The 18,435-nt window shown below is 51.6% G+C and overlaps 1 protein-coding gene across 1 annotated transcript in view; it reads left to right on the forward strand.

Annotated features, from left to right (window-relative positions):
* The window catches only part of LOC140720464 (zinc-binding protein A33-like), a 348,439-nt gene that overhangs the window by 21,784 nt on the left and 308,220 nt on the right, over window positions 1–18,435 (forward strand). The window lies entirely within an intron of this gene.

The following is an 18,435-nucleotide window of genomic DNA, read 5'->3' on the forward strand; positions in this document are numbered from 1 at the left end:
ATCAGAGAGTCCTCTGTTACGCAGCTGCTTGGGATGAACCTCGACACTGTCCCTTCCATCCTCCTCCACACCTTATCCGCGAACCCACAGTGTGCAAAGAGGTGGGTTACCGACTCCTCCTCACTGCAGTCCTCCCGTGGGCAGAGGGATGTGGAGACGACGTTCCGGGCGTACAGGAGGGATTGGACTGGGAGGGCCCCTCTCAACGCCAGCCAGGCGAGGTCTTGGTGCCTGTTGGTGAGGTCTGGCGATGAGGCATTTTGCCAGATGAACTGGACAGTCTGCTCAGGGAACCACCCCACTGTGTCCATCACGTCCTTCTCCTGCAGTGCCTGCAGGACCTTACGTGCTGACCACTGCCTGATGGCCTCGTGGTCAAAGGCATTGACCTGAAAGAACTTTTCTACGAAGGACAGGTATGGCGGCAACGACCAGCGACCAGTGTTGCGCGGGAAAGGGGCCAGACCCATCCTTCATTGCCAGGGCGACAGGTAGAACCTGGGCACATAGTGGTACATTGTGCCCACGTATCTGGGATCCACACACAACCTGATGCAGCCACACACGAAGCTGGCCATCAAGGTGAGGGCAACATTGGAGAAGTTCTTCCCCCAATTTTGTCATGGTCCGGATCGGTTCCCCTTTAGATTTAGTTAGGTTGCGTTATGATCCGGACCATTGACTCTTCGTTCCCTTCTAATTCCGTTTCACGTGCCCCTTGAAGCTTGGCAATTAAGGTAATCTACTCTCGACCCGAACTGGCAGCTTATAAGCCCCTGGCGTTAGCCGTTCGGGGCGAAAGTGTTAAAAAGCCTTAGCAAGTCGCCGTCGCTACCACAAGCCAGAGTTATCCAGCCCTCATCGGAATACCAGCAATTCGCCTTCCTGCGCCAGAGTGGGTCCGGGCAAGGTCAATCTGCCAGGGGTGAGATAAAGGCGGAGTCCTGACTCGACTTTCATGACCCTTGTCTGTGTCTAACCCTCGACGAAGAGACCCGACTCGGTGCCTGAGTTGAAGGCGGAGTTCCGGCTCGATGTTCATGTCCTGTGTCCGCGTCTGTCCCCTTGAAGAGAAGTCTTGGATCGGTGCCTGATCTGAAGGAGGAGTCCTGGCTCAAGGTTCCTTGTTCTGTGTTTGTGTCCACGTTTCTGGCTGCGGCGATCCCAGTTCCCTGTTTCCAAGTCCCTGGTCCCCTAGTCCAAGGTTCGTGTTCCTCTTTGTCCTCCTTGATTTCCCGATGTTCTGTGTAGCGAGTAATAAACGCTATTTTATTGAACCTAAGAAAGACGTATTTGTGTCCTGCGTGTGGGTCCTCTCCCAGCACCCTTGTCCCCTCACCGTGACTCATTGACCAGGGACTTCTGCATGACGGCCCGTCTGACCCGCTCCATCTCGGATCCCCGTACGAATCTGAAGATGGCTCTGGTGATTTCCGAGATGCAGGAGCGGGCTACATCTGCGCCGTACAACAGACCAGAGAGCACCTCACACCTGATGACCAAGTTCTTGAACGTTATCGAAAGGGAGCGCCCCACTGTGGCCCTCCCCACAGTCCCAATTTTTCTTTCACCTTGGCAGTCCGCTCCAGCCAGTTATTCCTGCACTCTTCGCCCCCTCCGAACCGATCGGTCGGGCCAGTTGCCGAAGAGCATGGCTTCGCTCTTCGTGCGGTTCACTTTGGCCACCGAGGCCAGCTCGAACTGTATGCAGATGTCAATGTCTGCGACCTGGCCTCGGATCGGAGCAGAAGACGGTGACGTCATCCATGTACAGGGAGGTTTTGACTTGTGTCCCTCCGCTGCCTGGCAGCGTCACCCCTCAAATGCTCTCATCCCTCCTGATGGCTTCGGCAAAGGGTTCTATGCACCACACGAACAAGACAGGGGAAAGAGGGCAGCCCTGCCTGACTCCAGACCTGATGGGGAAGCTGTCTGTTTCCCACCCGTTGACCTGGACTGCACTACAGATGTCTGTGTAGAGCAGTTTGATCCAATTCCGGATTCCCTCCCCAAATCCCATTTTGGAGAACACGTCCGCCATGTACGTGTGCGATATCCTGTCGAAGGCTTTCTCCTGGTCCAAGCTGACCAGGCAGGCGTCCACCCCCCTGTCCTGCACGTAGGCGATGGTGTCCCTCAGCAGAGCGAGGCTGTTGGAGATCTTCCCGCCCGGTACAACACAGGTTTGGTCCGGGTGGATCACCTGCTCCAGTGCAGACTTGACCCTGTTGGCAATAGCCTTGGACAGGATCTTGTGATCCACACTCAGGAGTGAGATGGGCCTCCAATTTCTAATGTCTTCCCTCTCCCCCTTCTGCTTGTAGATGAGGGTGATGATGCCCTTCCTCATGGATTCTGACATGCTGCCTGCCAGCAGCGTAGCGTTGTACACTTCCAGCAGGTCGGGGCCCATCCGGTTCCACAGAGCCGAATACAGCTCGACCGGTAAGCCGTCGCTTCCGGGAGTCTTACCCGACTCAAAGGAACGGACGGAGCCAGTCAGCTCGTCCAGGGTCAGTGGCTGCTCCAGACTCTCCCGCTTGCCGTCGTCTAAGACCTGCGTGATAGACGACAGGAAGTTGTGGCAGGCTGTGGAGTCTGTGGCCTTTTCTTCGTACAGACCAGCATAGAAAGACCTGCAGATCCTCAGTATGTCTGTCTGCGAGGACGCGACTGAGCCGTCCTCTTCCTTAAGGTTGTGGATCACCGAGCTCCCCCTGTGTACCTTTTGGAAGAAGAATCGTGAGCACGTCTCGTCCTGCTCCACGGTTCAGACCCTCGATCGGAAGATGATCTTGGAGGACTCGGCGGCAAAGTGCTGGGCTTGCCGGCCCTTCACCTCCCGCAGTTCCTCCTCGACATCCACCCCCCTCGACTGCAGAAGGAGGAGTTGCTGCAACTCTCTCTGGAGTTTACGCAGTTCCCTTTGCCCCCGCCTTGCTCTTTGGATACCCTTGCGGATGAAGAACCTCTTGATGTTCTCCTTGGGGGCTTCCCACCAGTGAATCGGGGAATCAAAGAAGGCTTTCAAGGTTCTCCAACCTGTGTACTCCTTCTCTAGTTCCTCGATGTTCTCTGGGGTCAGCAACTTGACGTTCAGCTTCCACGTCCCCCTCCCTGCCTTCCGGTCCTCCCGCAGGTGACAGGTGGCTCTCAGGAGGCAGTGACCAGAGAAGAACACCGGCGTGACGTCGGTGGTTCTGACCGTGAGGGGCTCTGACAGGAAAAGGAAGTCGATCCGGGAACGGGCTGAGCCGTACGGTCGTGTCCAGGTGGCTTGCGGCTGAGCTCCACCTGTGGGGTCGCCAAAGGCGTCACACAGCTTGGCTGTCTTTACCGTATCCATCAGGAGTCTGGAGGCACTGTCCAGACTGTCGACGGCGCTGCCGGATCGTCCAGCCGCATCAACGGTGCAGTTGAAGTCTCCGGGCAGAACGACCGGCCAGGACGTAACCGGCAGCGGTGGGAGCCGCTCGCTCCGCACGGGGGAGGCGGACTCGCTGATCAGCCGGAGCGGAGTGCCCCGGTATTTGACGTCTGCTACCAGGAGATGCCCGGCAACCACCTCTTTGACTTGGGTGATTGAGAAGTTGCCTCCCCGTAGCAGAATCCCCAGGCCGGAAGCGCGACAATCGTTGCCCCCCGACCACACCGACAAACCCTGGGACCACCACCGTGACCATCTCCGGTAGTTGCGGAGGTTCGGTAGACCGCGCTGTTGGAGGAAGGTCACTTCGGCGTTCACAGTGTTCAGTTACAGGAGCGCGCGGACGCAACGCCCAGTACTCTTCACACTGCGAACGTTTAAGATCCATTACCCATTACAGATCATCGTCCTCACTTTGGCCGTCCTGAGCCCTCATGCCCACAGTCCTAGTGAAATCCTTCACCTGCTGAGGGTTCAGGTACTGCGGGTAGTCCTCGCTAGGGAGAGGCAGTACCGGTTCGGCACCAAAAGGGACCTCCGGGGCTGTCTCTCCATCGGGCTGCAGGCCACCAGAAGTTTTACTGCTCCCGGATTCCCGGAGCTGAGGGGCTCTGCTGATCTCCTCCTCCTGCGTCTGGGGGGTGGCCAGCAGACCTTCACTGTTCTTTTGACTCTCTTCCGCCCGATTAACCCGCCTGTTCCCCTGTCGGGGCTGGTGGCCACCCCCACCTCCCTCCTCCTCCTCCGAGGAGGAGGACAGGTGCCCAGAGGATGTGGTATACTCTACTGCCCTTTTTTTTCGGGCTCTCCAATTGCTCCACCCGCTGTCTTTTGAGCGGCGCCTTCTGAGGCTTTTTCCGTTCCGTGACCACACTCCAGGCTCCCTTATCTCCCTCGGCTCTCCCCTCTTCCATGGATTCTACCTCATCAAGCGGTGGGTGTTCTGCAAGGGGAAGGGAGACCTCGGGGTGGACGCGTCTTCCTCCATCGGTACCGACACCTCCTCTGCAGACAGCGGGCGCCTTCAATCCAGCTGGGGCCTTTCCGATGTTATCACTACCCCTGGCCACCTGTGCGCAGGAGCCCGCACGTCTCGGACCGGCCCTATACAGATGGCCCACCTGCCCGCAGAGCTTGCAGGACTTGGTGAGGTATCCCTCCCCCTTGCAGTTTCTGCACACCACAGCCTTACACTGGGCTGCGACGTGTCCAGCCTTGCCGCAGTTGCGGCACACCTTGGGTTGCCCGGCATAAACCAGGAAACCCCGGTTCCTGAGGGTGGGTGGATGACACAGCCATTGGCGTCCACCCTCGGCTTCACCCTGACCTGCCTTTTACTTGTCCATGCTCCCAGACTGTCGTTGACGTTCTCACACTTACCCACGCTATCTACATATCGCGCTAGGAACGTGGGAACGTCGACGACTGGTACACAGGGATTAAACATTTGTACTCTAACCGTTCACTCTTGCTGCGTTGCATCGGCGAAGATGGGCTGCGCTTTTAGTAGTGTAGAATGTACTGTGATAAGTGCTTTCTCTCGCAGTTGTTTAGGTTTAGAAGTGCTGATAACGGGGGATTGTATTCATTTGTTAACCAATGGGGAATGTTACTTTGTCTTGTGGCTGGGAGCTGGGGGTTTTTGCCGTCTTTCAGGGAGTCGGGAAGAGGACGCTGAGGAATGTGAACGTGTGAGGCACTGCTCGGTCGACCACCAGGGTGGTCCCAGGTGCAAGGACGTGGAGGTCGGAGGAATGCGACGAGGGGTCGAATGGTTCGATGGTTGAGCTCCAACGATGTGCACTAAATCGTCTGAACTCTGATAAGTTTTGGCGCCTTTTATTTTCTTTTCTTTTCCTTCATATATACTGTATTGTTAGTAACCTTTTAGTTCTAGTAAAATCTTTAAAGTATATTCTATAACGGTATTTCGTGTGAGTTTAATATTGTGTGTGCGTCACTGCATTAATTTGTTTTCCACTGCACCTGCATATACGGGAGGCGGGGTTGGAGAGTGGCTGGAGTTCTTCCCCTAGAGGTATACCAGTCTGTTGGGCAGGTGTTACATTTGAGGGGGCCCGTCCGGGATTTGGATTCTCAGGGGCTGTGGAATCGCGCAGGCAGTAGTGCGCAGATGGACAGAGATAAGATTGTGAGCTGGTGCGATTTGGAAGATGTACCAGCGCATTACGCGTGCGTGGTGAATGGAGTGGATTTTGGGGTTTCGGGAGAGGCGTTAGTGCGGGGATTGAGTTTGATAAAGGGTATGGGTCAGGTAGAACTAGTAGCTAGACGGTGTGGTAAAGAGATAGGGTCTAGCTGGGTGTTGGTTCGTACGAGTGCTGACGTCATGACGTTGGATCTGCCAGCGACGGTCAGTGTTCCGGGGGAGGCGGGGCCGTGGAGACTCCACACTTTCTCCGAGGATGAGGATAACGAGGCACCGGAGGAGGAGCTAGAGCTAGAGGTGGCCCCCGGAGTGGTGCCCATCACTAGTAAGGGGGGGTCGGAGGGGGAAGGCGTGACTAAGCCCGGCCCCCAGGTAGGGTGGAAGCCTCGGAGCTGGCAGCCGTACTTGCCCGACCTGCTGACCTTATTGTACAACTCTTGCTACAACCAATATCTGAAGCATTTGCCCGTAACCCCATTTGACGCCCAGCAGATTTGGGGTGTGAGCGAGGGTGATTACCCGAATGAAGGGTACCTATTGGTGAGATTGGAATTCTCGGAGGGCGATGTGGGAGTGTCCGAAGCTATTGAGACGTTGGTGTTGGTGTGTCCGGAACCGGTGCAAACCGGTGGTGTTGCCCTCCTGGTGGGGACTAACTCCCCCGTTGTGCGACGGCTCCTGGGAGCTTGTAAGGAGAAAGGGGGGGGGGGGGAAACACTTTCTGGAGACCCTCTCGGTGCATCCAGTGTTTCGAGCGGTATTCGAAGAAGGGGTTGCCCCCAAGGGCTAGACGCGGAGTGTAAACGAGGGACGGTGTGGTGTACGCAGGCGAGGCCCAAGGTGATCCGACCAGGGGAGGTAGCCTTCGTGATGGGGAGCCCCAGATTCCCCGGAGTGCCGACGGGCGAATCCCTGTTAGTAGACGACCCGGACGATCTTGACGGGGAAACACGATATCCGGCGGGGGTGCTGGTGAGACCAGGGGTGGTACATGCGAGGCGTATAGCCGTCAGTGTCAGGAACACTACGACAAGAGAAATCACCTTTAAGAGGAGAATGCCACTGGCACATCTGTTCCCGATGACAGTAATGTCTAGCGCACCAGTGAGCACCCCTAACGGGGAAGGGTTGGAGCATCAAAGGGAGCTGACCGCTGAAGTCTTTAACTTCGGGGATTCCCCTGTGTCGCCGGAGTGGAAACACAGGCTAGTGGAGAAGATGCTGAAGATGGAAGCTGTTTTTTCTCGGGGCGAGTTTGATGTGGGCTGCTCCAAAAGCACTCGCCACACCATCCGGGTGACGGAGGACACCCCGTTCCGAGAGAGATCCCGGCGGCTGGTCCCGGCAGATGTTGAGAATGTGCGGTAGCACTTGTGCAAGTTGAAGGAAGCCGGAATCATAACTGAGTCTCGAAGTCCCTATGCGTCCCCAATAGTGGTGGCACGGAAGAAGAACGGGAGGGTGCTCATGTGCGTTTACTACAAGACTTTGAATCGGCGAACAGTCCCTGTTCAATATACCGTCCCAAGGGTCGAGGACGCTTTGGCCTGCCTGAGCGGAGCGAAGTGGTTCAGTGTGCTGGACTTACGAAGTGGGTATTACCGGATCCCAATGAGTGAGGGAGATAAAGAGAAGACAGCCTTTATCTGCCCGCTGGGGTCCTTTCAGTTCGAACGAATGCCCAAGGCATATCTGGGACTCCAGCCAACTTCCAGAGACTCATGGAGAGGACTGTGGGGGATATGAATCTGCTGGAGGTGCTGGTGTACCTGGACGATTTGATCGACTTTGGAGGAACATGAAAAGCGGCTGTTAAGGGTTTTAAACCTGCTTCAGGAGGAAGGGCTGAAGCTTTCCCTGGACAAATGCCAGTTCTGTAAGTCGTCGGTTAGCTACGTTGGCCATATCATTTCGCAAGAGGGAGTGGCTATTGATCCAACTAAGATAGAGGCCGCGACCACCTGGCTGAGACCCCAGAAAGTGAGCGCTCTGCGCATGTTTTTGGGGTTTTGTGGGTATTACCGCCGGTACGTGAAAGGATACGCTAAAATGTGTCACCCGTTGATTCAGCTGTTGTGTGGCTATTCCCCGGTGGGGAAGCAGAGGAAGGGGGACCGGGGACAAGACGTTGGAGGATACTGGAACCCGGCGGAACCTTTTGGTTCGAAATGGGATAATAAATGTGAAGAGGCGTTCCAATCTTTGAAAAGGGCGCTGACCCAAGCCCCGGTGTTGGCTTTTGCCGATCCCCAGAATCCATATGTGCTGCACAGGGATGCCAGCCGAGAGCGTCTAGGGGCTGTTCTGTACCAGGAGCATGGTAAAGCATTGAGACCGGTAGCATTTGTCAGACGAAGCTTGTCACCCTCTGAGAGAAACTACCCCACTCACAAGTTGGAGTTCCTGGGGCTGAAGTGGGCGGTGGTGGACAAGCTGGGCGATTACCTGTACGGAGCCAAGTTTGAGGTGAGAACGGATAACAATCCTCTCACTTATATTCTGACTTCGGCTAAGCTGGATGCCACAGGACATCGGTGGCTGGCGGCCTTGTCGGTATATGACTTCAGCCTGAGGTACCGGCCCGGAAGCAAGAATGTCGATGCGGATGCTTTGTCCCGTCGGGAGCCGGGGGAACAGGAGAGGGACGAGGAGTGGGAGAGTGTCCCTGCCCCTGGAGTGAAGGCGATGTGTCAGTTCGCTACCACCGTGAAGGCCGAGGGAAGAGGAAGGCTGGAGCGAGCCGTGGACCATTTGGGGGTTTTTGACGACGCCATACCCCTAGCTTACTGTGACCTGACCGCACTGCGGACTAAACTGTTGCCGGAACTGAGTCCGGAGGAAGTGGCAGCTGCTCAGCAAAATGACCCGGGTCTTGGCACTGTGTGGAGAGCAGTAGAGAAGGGGGATGTGGTGTTGGCTGAGGAGGCGAAACACCCGTCCGTGCCGCTGTTATTGAAGGAGTGGCCTCGGTTAAATTTAAAGAACCAAGTCTTGCACCGGGTCACGACGCCTCCGGACCAACCCCGCTGTTGGCAACTGGTCCTGCTGGAGAAGTATCGGCAGACTGTACTCCAGGCCTTACATGATGATTCCGGACACTTGGGGGTGGAAAAGACCTATGGATTACTCAAAGACTGGTTCTACTGGCCCCGGATGAGGGGGGAGGTCGAAGAATACTGTAAGGGATGCAGTCGTTGCATCCGGAGGAAGACCCTGCCCGCGTCGGCGGCTCCACTGTCGCACCTGCAGAGTGCGGGACCTCTGGACCTGGTGTGTATGGATTTCCTGTCGATTGAGCCTGACACCAACAACACCGCGAATGTCTTAGTTATCACCGATCATTACACTCGCTACGCTCAGGCATTTCCCACTAAGGATCAGAAGGCGACGACAGTGGCGAAGGTGTTATGGGAGAAGTATTTAGTTCATTATGTCCTTCCCAGGCGAATCCATAGTGATCAGGGGAGGGACTTTGAGAGCCGCCTTAACCATGAATTATTGATTATGCTTGGAGTTGAGAAATCCAGGGCTACCCCTTATCACCCACAGGGAGATCCTCAGCCAGAGAGGTTCAACAGGACCTAGTTGGATATGCTCGGGACGCTGGAGATTGGGCAGAAAAGTAAGTGGAGTCGTCATATTGGACAATTGGTTCACTGTTACAATTGTACTCGCAATGATGCTACAGGATACTCGCCTTATTATCTGATGTTCGGGCGGGAAGCGAGGTTGCCCATTGACTTGTGTTTTGGGGCTGGAGTGGGTGAATTACCCGGGAAGCCCTATCTAAAGTATGTGTCCAATATGAAGAGGGAGTTACAGAGGGCGTATGAGTTGGCCGAGGTGGCGGCTACCAAACAAAATCAGAGGAATAAGAGGAGATATGATCAAAAGGTGATGTTTGCTCACTTATTGCCCGGCGACCGGGTCCTTTTACGGAATTTGGGACTCCCTGGTAAGCACAAGTTGGCAGATCGATGGGCGGCCAGCCCCTATGTGATAGAGAGCCAGATGCCAAATCTACCCGTTTACCGGGTGAAGCCTGAGGATGGGAATGGGCCTATCAAGGTACTCCATCGGAACCTCCTGCTGCCCCTGAGCCAAGCAGTGCAAGTGGACAAGGAGCCAGACTGGGAGGTTGCGCCTAGTACAAAGACCCTGCGAGGACGCGGAGTGAGGGAAGAGCCCACTGCTGACGGGCCGAGACGGGTCCTTAACCCGGGAATAGATACCGATTCGGAAGATGACGACTCCGATCAGTGGCCCCTGATCCCATTCGCTGGCGCTCCAGTACCAGAAGAGGAGGCTCCTGGTCCTTCCCATACTGAGTTGGGCGAGAGGAGGGAAGGTGTTGATGGGCAGATGGAGAGGCAGCCAGCGTTGGTGGGAGAGAGGGTGGAACTCGAACGTGAGCCAGAGGGTTCTCAGGTGAGGGGGGAGCCCTGTGAGGGAGGGGGTGAAGGTCTGACAGGTAGACCTGGTGTGTCCGAGGCAGAGGGTTCGCAGGTGAAGAGGGAGCCCAGTGAGGGGGAGGATGAGGGTCCGACAAGAGTGTCCCCCGCGGGGTCTGAGGCGGAAGGGTCGGTAGAAGGGGTACGGAGATCTCAGAGAAGTCGACGCCCCTGGGAGCGGTTGACATGTGTTGCCAGGAGAACCGAATGTGATTTCTACTGCGCTGGGTAGTTATGTCGCTGCTTTCTGCACCTGGGTTGGGTTTTGTGTGTTGCAAGAAGCATTGGGGAACTCTGGTAATGTCATGAGGGCATGACATTTGCTGGTGGGGGGAGAATGTGCAGTGTACTGTGTAGGTTAATCAAAATGGCTTCTTTGTTTTGTTAAGAGTAGGAATGCTTCTTTGTATGATAAGTGCTTTCTCTTGCAGTTGTTTAGCTTTAGACTTGCTGATATCGGGATTGTATTCATTTGTTAACCAATGGGGAATGTTATTTTGTCTTGTGGCTGGGAGCTGAGGGGTTTTCACGATATCCGCCGAGATTCCTTCAGGGTTCTTTTGAAGACCCTGACCTGGAGACTTTAACTATGGTTCCGAGCGGGAATGGGATCCGTTCTCGGGGTTTCAGGACCGGCCGTTGTTGTTCGGCCTGAGATTCGGCCTTGTGTTTGGAAGCCTAAGGTCTCGGGGCTCTGGAGACGGGCGGATCGAGGGTAAATGTCACGGCATGATACTCGTTTGTCGTCGGGGAGGCCGGAAAATCTTTCACTGTGGGCCGGAAGACGCGAGATATTTGCGATCTTCGGACACAGAGCTCGTAAAAAGCGACGAAATTGACTTTTTAACATCGTCAACCAGCGGGCTGTTGTTATATCTCCCGTTCGCTGTGAAAACTGAAGGATACCTCCCTCTCTCTTACTAGGATGTAAGACAAACCTGTGGTTTGTCTAATGCCGGATGAAATGCGATAGACTTTGGGGTAACTGCACGGTCTGTGTCTTTGCAATCGCCTCGCGTACACTTGTGCTCGGTAGTGGGCGTTCTTTTTGCCGGGGGGGGGGGGGGGAAGTGGAGGGAGATATCGTTGCCTTGTTGCCGCTTACGCGCGGGAGGGGGTGCTGGGGGGGACTTTGGGGTTCTCATGTTTAAATGTCGTTCATTCTTTGGGGCACTATGTTTTCGTGGACGTTTTGCGAAGAAAAAGCATTTCAGAATGTATTTTGTATACATTAAATTGGACACTTCAACCTTTACTTTCTCCCTATCAAATTCCAAGTTGAACGCAATCATATTGTGATCACTGTTTCCTAAGGATTAATTTAGCTTAAGCTCCCTTATCACCTCCGGTTCATTACAGTATAGCTGATCCCCTTGTAGGCTCAACGACTAACTGCTCTAAAAAGCTATTTCTAAGGCATTCAACAGACTCACTATCTTGAGATCCATTACCAACCTGATTTTCCCCAATCGACCTGCATGTTAAATCTCCCATGACTACCATAACATTGCCCTTTTGACTCGCCTTTTCTATTTCCTGTTGTAACCTGTGATCCACCTCCCAGCCACTGTCGGGAGGCCTGTATATAACTGCCACCAACTCCACTTGGCAGAAAGTGTGTGCACCGGGTCAGAGACACCCCGGACCCCGGAACCCGGGAGGCAACAAACCATGCGGGTGTCCTTCTCACGTCCACAAAATCTCCTGTCTGCTCCCGTGACTATAGAGTCTCCAATGACGACAGCTCTCCTCTTCTCCGTCCCATCCTTCTGCACCACAGGGTCAGACTCAGGCTACATCCACACTCGACCGGATAATTTTGAAAACGCCGGTTTCGCGTAAAAACGATAGGCGTCCACACTATGCGTTTTTGAAAATATCTTTGTCCACATTGAAACAGAGGTTTCAGCGAATCTCCTCCTGCTGCGCATGCGCATGACACATTTACCAAAAACAAACGAAATGTTTAGTGTCGAATCTCGCCGTAAAAGTGCGCGTTTGTGTAGTTACAGACTAGAAAAACTTAAAACGACGGACAGCTGTTGGTTCTCGCGCAGGAGAACTTAAAAGTAAAAAAGAAAACAAATATTGGAGCGTACGGCGGCAACTGACAGGGAGTTCACGGACAGATTGACCCGGCTGACGACGAACGTTGAAAAACTGACTAACTCTGTTGCATTAATAAAGCACCTTGTTAAATGTATAAATGCTTTGATGTCTGCATCAGTGTTATCCTGTATTTCCATACAACGTTACATTAGGCTGTTACACGTCTATTGTCAGAGAAGTACTTGCATAAATAGGTAAACCACCTTCATACCAGCAAGGACAGAAAACAGGGCAAACTGAGTGCAGTATCCTTATTTATTCAGTAAGTTATGGGTCAAAGTATTTGGTGCGTACATTTCTAACTCTTCTGGCTTCAGTATCGTTGCCCTCCGTTCTGAAATTGTTAGGTTGCGTTCAAGAAAACAATGAAATAGCGCGCTGCCGTCTGATAGCGTTTTCAGAAGTCTCCGGTTACCCCGTCCACACTGATCTGCCCGAGCAGCGTTTTCAAAAATACCCACCCTGGAAAGCGTTTCTGAAAAGCTCCGGTTTCGGGGGACGAAAACGCCGCTTTACTGCGGACGGAGGGTAAAAACGAAGAGAAAAAGCTTCGGTTACGGATTTATCCGGCGTAGTGTGGATGTAGCCTCAGTGCCGGAGGCTATGCTGGGCAGTCATCCTCGCCAACAGTATCCTGGACGGTATACTTATTATTCAAGGGAATGGCTACAGGGGTGCTCTGCACTACCTGTCTACTGTCCTTCACTTCCCCCCCCCCCTCTGAATGTCACCCAATGACCTGCTTTCGGCAGCCTAGGTGTGACTACCTCCCTGTAGCTCTCATCTGGCCCCTCCGCTTCAGCTCCGCCTCTATTTATTTATTTGAGCTTTTCAAACTGCTTGGTCACCTGACCTTGATTGTCTCATCAACTGCTTTCTGCTGTGGAGGGTAATGAAAAAGTGGACATTTTAGCTCAACAATCACTCAAATCGTCTATAATAGAGGTCCAGATTCCTCTAAGCAAAGCGGAAGTCAAAAGCATTATAAAAACACGTATTGAGGAGACATGGCAGAAGCACTGGGATGAGAGTGAAACAGGGAGACAACTGTACAAAATACAAAGGCAAGTCAGATACCAAAGAATATAAGGTGAGCATAAAAAGATAGAAGTGATCATCAGTCGTTTAAAAATTGGACACTCAAGTCTTAATTACACATTATACAAATTAGGGAAACATCCAACTGGGTTATGTGAATACTGTAATCAACCAGAAACAGTTGAACATGTATTGATAAAATGTAAGAAGTATGAAAGAGAAAGAGTGAAGATGATAGGAGTGCTTCAGATAAGCAAAAAAAAAAACCAACTGCATTTTAAGTAGGAGTTTAAGAGAAATACGGACCTATATCATGAAGTATCTGAACGATTCTGGTTTATTATATAGAATTTAAGGAATGCAATTCTTTTCATTCCTCCTGTTTATCAAACGATCCACACTCCAGTCCAGTAGGTGGCGGTAATGCACCTTACAGCTGGTTTGCCAACCGCCATAAAACATCAGAATAATAATAAGAAGAAGAACTGCTTTCTGCTGAGCTATTCAAATCTTGATTGCACAGTCCAACTGCCAAAACTGCCAGAATGTCTCAAGTCAAAGCCTCAAAGTTCCACTCCTTCACTGGTCCACTCACTCACTGGCTGCTTTCCACTGAGAAGCAGGACCTGAAAGGTAGTAATCTCGTGATTTCTGACTGTGCCATGAGACAGTGAGGATAGGAATAGAATGAGGTGGCAGATAAATGCGTGGGACATGTGCAAAAGGGGCAGGCTGCACTTGAATCCGAGGGGAACCAATATTCTTGCAAGCTGACTTATTACAGCTGTTGGGAGTGATTTAATCTAATATGGCAGGCAAATGGGAACTAGTACGTTAGAGCAGAGGATGAGCCAGAAGATTTACTAGTAGATGATGGATATAAGGAAGGACAAGCCAATGAGAGGGTACAAATGCAAAGCAAAGAGGTAAGTTGTACCACAGAGGCAAAATTCAAAAGGGCGAAGAACAGAGGGAATTAAAGTGCTGTATTTAAACGCACATAGCTTTTGGAATAAGGTGGACGAACACATGGCAGAATTAGATGGTCGCTATGATGTTGTGGGCATCACTGAGTCGTGGCTGAAAGAGGGCTATATTTGGGAGTTTAACATCAAAGGATATACTTTGTATGGAAGCAGCAGGCAGGAAGGCAAAGGCAGTGGTGTAGCTCTGTTGGTACATCATTAGAAAGGAGTGATAGCGGGTCAGAGAATATATAGTTGCAACTTTACCTCTGAGCTCTTAAACTCAATCCCATGATTGATAAAGGCACCATATGCCTTCTTAACCATAGAGTCAATCTGCGCAGCAGCTTTGAGTGTCCTTTGGACTCGGACCCCGATCTCTCTGATCCTCCACACTGCCAAATGTCTTACCATTAATACTGTATTTTGCCATCATGTTTGACCTACCAAGATGAACCACCTCACACTTATCTGGGTTGAACTCCATCTGCCACTCCTCAGCACAGTTTTGCGCCCTATCAATGTCCTGTTGTAAATTCTGACAGCCCTCCACACTATCCACAACACCACAACCTTTGTGTCATCAGCAAATCTACTAACCCATCCCTCCACTTCCTCTTCCAGGTCATTTACAAAAATTATGAAGAGTAGGGGTCACAGCACAGATCCCTGAGGCACACAACTGGCAACCGAACTCCATGCAGAATATAACCCATCTACAACCACTCTTTGCCTTCTGTGGACAAGCCAGTTCTGGATCCACAAACAATGTCCCCTTGGATCCCATGCCTCCCTACTTTCTCAATAAGCCTTGCATGGGGTACCTTATCAACTGCATTGCAGAAATCCATATACACTACATCTACTGCTCTTCGTCCATCAATGTGTTTAGTCACATCCTCAAAAAACTCAATCAGGCTCATAAGGCATGACCTGCTGTTGAGCAAGCCATACTGTCTATTCCTAATCATATAATGCCTCACCAAACGTTCATAAATCCTGCCTCTCAGGATCTTCTCCTTCAGCTTACCAACCACTGAAGTAAGACTCACTGGTCTATAATTTTCTGGGCTATCCGTACTCCATTTTTTGAATAAGGGAAAAACATCCATAACCCTCCAATTCTCTGGAACTACCCCCCCCCCCATCCTCATTGATGATGCAAAGATCATCGCTAGAGTCTCAGCAATCTCCTCCCTCGCCTCCCATGGTAGCCTGGGGAATATCTCATCCGGTCCCGGTGACTTATCCAACTTGATGCTTTCCAAAAGCTCCAGCACATCCTCTTCCTTAATATCTACAAGCTCAAGCGTTTCAGTCTGCTGTAAGTCATCCCTACAATTGGCAGGATCCTTTTCCGTAGTTAATATTGAAGCAAAGTATTCATTAAGTATCTCTGCTATCTCCTCTGGTTTCATACACTCTGTTCCACTGTCACACTTGATTGGTCCCTTTCTCTCATGTCTTATCCTCTTGCTCTTCACATAATGTCTTTGGGATTTCCATAGTCCTGTTCGCCAAGGCCTTTCCCTGGCACCTTCTGGCTCTCCTAATTTAATTCTTAAGCTCCTTCCTGCTAGCCTTATAATCTTCTAGATCTCTATCATTGCCTAGTTTTTTTTAACCTTTCATAAGCACTTCTTTTCTTCTGGACTTGATTTACAACAGCCTTTTTACATCACGGTTACCATCCTTTCCCTTCTCCTCGCAAATATCTCCTGAACATTTGCCACATTTTTCCGTACATTTCCCCAGGAACATCTGTTTCCAATTTATGCTTCCAAGTTCCTGCCTGATAGCCTCGTATTTCCCCTTACTCAAATTAAACACTTGGTTCTTGCAAGATTATCACAAATGTCCTCACGATCTCTTCAGCCACCACTTTCAGAACCCTGGGGTGTACACCATCTGGTCCAGCTGGCTTATCTACCTCCAGACCTTAAAGTTTCCTGAGAACCTTCTCTAGTTATTCAGTTCCTCCACGATTTTATTGTCCCCAATTACTCCCTCCCCAGCATTGTTGTCCTGTGTTCTAGTATCTGCTCTCCCCTCTCTTTTATACTTTATGTATCTAAAGAATCTCATCGTATCCTCTTTAAAATTATTGGCAAGTGTAACCCCCTGGGTCGCCTCAGGCTCGCTCAGCTCGTTCTCGTCTAGGGGGAGCAGCCTTCGGCCCCGCCAAACTGGGTAATCAGCTGGTGTGGATGCTGTGTGATTTCCCTGCCTCGCCCAAAAACAGACAGTACACCATATGCGATTAAATGAGTACAATTTATAAAGGTTACTATAACTAAGTGATTAATAACGATACAGTGTATATGAAGGAAATGAAAATAAAGAAAAGGTGCCAAACTTATCAAAGTCCAAACCACTTCGTGCACAACCGTTGGAGCTCAATTACTGAAGTCTTCTGGCCACCATTCGATCCCCTCCGAACTCCTCGACTCGCAGCTTAGGACCACCCGAAGTGGTCAACCAAGCACATCTAGCTTTATCTCCTCTCCTCGGAGTACTTCCTGGCCTTGGACCCCCGCTTGGGGTCCGTTCCTCGCCCAGCTTACAGCATCGTGTCCTCTCTCTCTCAACCCCTCGCGCTGATCTCCCCAAAATCCTGCCAACAATAGCTTACAGACTCAGAAGAAAGAACAACATTAATCCCAATTGGTTTACAAAGGAATACAATTCTCGTTATCAGTAAATTTTAACCCAAACAAGCTTCCAGCACTCTCTCGCAACAAAGAAGCATTCCTACTTTTAACAAAACAAAGAAGCCATTTTGATTACATACACAGTAACAAAGAAAAAGAAGAAATCCCCTTACACTCTCCCCCACCAAATAAAAGTCATGTTCTCATGACTATTAAATAACTCGCCACCTTTCCTGCCAACACACCCTAACCCAAACACAAACAGTGACATCTCCTCCCCACACAGTAAACCTCACGCCCTATTCCTCAGGCGCTACATAGGCCAACTATCTGGGAGTTCCCTAACCCTTCTGAGACCTCCGTACCCCCTCACCTAAACCCTTCAGGCTAGGACACAACTGGGGATACCTTGGGCCCGCTACCAACTTCTCTCTCAACCTCTCACTCATGCCCCACACTGCACACAGCTAACCCTCCCCACTACACCTGACTCAGTGGGAGAAGGGCCAAAGGTCTCTTCCTCACTCGAGGGAAAGTCAGCAAAGGGCAGCATGTACCACACATCCAGCACATTATCCATCGGATCTGTATTCTTCCTCATTTCTGCGATCGGTAGCTGCTGTTTGATCTTCTCCAAACGGAAACACGTGGCCTGCACTGCTCCTGCAGTCTCTTCAGCCTCCTGCAATTGAGATTATCATCTTCTCTGGCCCCTGCAACTCTCGCCACAGGCTCAGCAGTTTTGACTCACGCATCCCGGCCATCTCAATCTGGGACGCAGTTACTCCAACAGCTTCTTCCACCCCGACCTGAAAAGCAGCAGTTAAAGATTGGTCAGCCTCCAGTTCAGTATTCAGTGCACTTCTCTTCAGTTTTTTCTTCCTCATGACTTCTTCCAGATGAACATTCAGGTTTTGCACTTCATTTGAACTGCCGATGGTCATCTTCAGGTTCCCTTCAAGCTTCCGCTTCCCTCTGCCGAGATCTGTCTGTAATTTCTTCACCTCCGCAAACTCCCCTCTCCAGGTTCTCAGTTTGCGGTTACCCTCAGTCAGACAACTTTCTTCGTTCTCTCCAACTTGTAAGTCTTCCAAATGGTTCCAGATCACTTTCTCCAGTCTCTCCGTCTTCATTTCAAACTTGATTCCGGAGAGACAGACACTCACGAGCTGCGACCTTCGCCAGCCCTGGCACGTGTCCAGAAAACACTTTAACTCTGTAGTTCTCAGCCACTCCTGCAACGACCTCACTTCATATTCTCCTGAGGCAAATCCAAATACCAAGAGATCATCCACATACGCCAAAACTCCAAACGCCTCCACATCCCCCATGGTCTTCCACGTGCCCCGCGGGAAAGTTGCAAGGGCTCCGGATATGCCCTGTGGCATCTTTTCGGACCGGAAGACTCATAGGGAACTTATAACGGCCGTCTTCTCCTTGTCGGCCTCACTCATCGGGATCTGGCAACATCCACTCCTCAGATCCAGCACCTTAAACCACTTCACACCACTCAGATAGGCCATCGCCTCTTCGGTCCTCGGGGCCATATTCTGGTCACTGACAGTGCGCCTCTTCAGCGCAATATAATCCACACACACGCTGCCTACGTCTGCCACGGCTTCAT

The sequence above is a fragment of the Hemitrygon akajei genome, chromosome 2, assembly GCF_048418815.1.
Source record: "Hemitrygon akajei chromosome 2, sHemAka1.3, whole genome shotgun sequence".
In the NCBI taxonomy this organism is placed as follows: Eukaryota; Metazoa; Chordata; class Chondrichthyes; order Myliobatiformes; family Dasyatidae; genus Hemitrygon; species Hemitrygon akajei.